Source organism: Leopardus geoffroyi, chromosome D3, assembly GCF_018350155.1.
Source record: "Leopardus geoffroyi isolate Oge1 chromosome D3, O.geoffroyi_Oge1_pat1.0, whole genome shotgun sequence".
Classification (NCBI taxonomy): domain Eukaryota; kingdom Metazoa; phylum Chordata; class Mammalia; order Carnivora; family Felidae; genus Leopardus; species Leopardus geoffroyi.
Genome location: NC_059339.1, coordinates 78,618,154 through 78,620,108, shown reverse-complemented (window position 1 = coordinate 78,620,108; position 1,955 = coordinate 78,618,154). Strand labels below are relative to the sequence as shown.

The following is a 1,955-nucleotide window of genomic DNA, read 5'->3' as shown; positions in this document are numbered from 1 at the left end:
CCAGGGATGGCTAGCCCCTGCTTGAATCCTGCAGAATCCTGCATCCATAATGGCTTCCTGTCTCCCTCTCAGGTACAGGTGTTCTCCAGACACAACTGACTTTTGCCTTTATCCTGAGTTAAGAGGGCTTTCTTACCCTCAATCAAAAACAGAGGGATTTCTGCTTCTATTCTTTTCTCAGAATTAATTTTTAAGTGGCCCTGGGTGTTGAGCGATTGCTGAGCATGCACCTAATTTTAGGGTTTTTGCTTCATAGCAGAGAAGGATGAAGGCCGTCTGGCAGGGCTGTGTGTCTGTGCCCCGGCAGCGGCCGCCTCCTGCACCCCCGAAGGGGTCTCGTCTCCCACCACATCTTTGACCTCTCTCATGATCACCTATTGGAGAGCAATGCAAAAGTCTTCTACGTGAACATAAACCCCTCCTTGGGTCTGTGGATTTTAGTTATTCTAACCTGTTGCTAGCCCACATTTGCTCTTTAATAATGTGTTACGATTCCAGCCAGTTCTTTCTTACTTGTTTGTATGGCCTCCACGTCTTCTATTGGCTAAAATAAAACAGTTCCTGTGTCCCGTTGGTCACAAAAGGGGATTATCTCTTTCTGGAATACAGTTTACTTGACTCATGACTTTAACTCTCTGCTGAGCGCAATAGAAAGCTATGATTTTGTAAATAATCTGCTTTTTTTTTTTTCTGTCATTGTTGGTTCGGAAATGACACTTTCTTGAAGGTTCCTGCGTCCTGAGCAGAAGCAGAACTCAAGGTTATTTGTATATATTTACTTAATCTAGAGTAAGGAGCAGTCTGTTGAGATGTGGTGCATTCAGGGTGTATAAATTCCCCTTGTCACTGCTCATACCCACTGGGTGTTGCTAGATTGGAGCAAGCATTTTATAACAGAAGGAGGGATGTTCGTGAACTTGGTCTAAATTTTATTTGTAATGTTAAGAGCTGGAATACTTGTCATTCCCACATATGTGGCCTCAATTAGATGAGCAAGCATATAACTTATTAAGCATTACTGCGTAGAAATATTATCTCCTATTATTAAGTGCTTATATTAATGCTTTTTAAAAAAATGTGTATCCTTCCCAACATGGCCTAGTCAGTTAACATCACCAAACTGAACCTGCCGCAGCTAGAGATACTCGAGAACCAGCTGGAGTTCTTGTTCATGACGACAAGGGAAAAGAATGGAATTACTTGTCCCACTGAAGAGTTCTATGTATGTCCCTGGGAAGCTACATGATGTGGAACATGTCCTCATCGATGTGGGAACAGGTTACTATATAGAAAAGACAGCTGAGGATGCCAAGGGCTTTTTCAAGAGGAAGACGGTCTTCCTCACCAAGCAAATGGAGAAAATGCAGCCCGCTCTGCAGGAGAAGCATGCCACGAATCAGGCTGCCATGGAGATGATGAGCCAGAAGCGTCAGCAGCTCACAGCCTTGGGGGGCAACTCAGGCTACTGTCTGAGAGCTTGTTTCAGAAATGGAACAGAGGGACCCTGCCTAAGGAGGTTAGGACTTTGTGGGCATGGCTTCTTGGGGTCAAGAAAGAGAAGGATCTAGCGTTTAATGCTAATGAATGTACCAGCTGGGTAGAAAACAATATCAATGTTTATTCATTTTATTTTCGAGAGAAAGAGCGAGAGTAGGGGAGGAGCAGAGAGGGAGAGAATCCCAAGCAGGCTCCGCGCTGTCAGAGCAGAGCCCCTATGTTAGGTTCAAACTCAAGAATTGTGAGACCTGAGCCGAAACCAAGAGTCTGACACTTAATCAACTGAGCCACCCAGGCACCTCTATTAATGCTTATTTAAAAAATGATATGAAATCATGGAATACAAAAACAAAGAATGCCTCACTCTTCTGACTCCATTCGCTCTGTTTCTTAAATTACAGCTGCCATGTTGGGCTTCATGCCCAGACCTTCACCCCTGCTCCCACCGACATAAACAC

The 1,955-nt window shown here is 44.2% G+C and overlaps 1 pseudogene; it reads left to right on the top strand.

Moving 5' to 3' along the window:
• Positions 1-1,093: 1,093 nt before the first annotated feature.
• On the top strand, positions 1,094-1,662 carry LOC123587573 (annotated as a pseudogene).
• Positions 1,663-1,955: the final 293 nt, after the last annotated feature.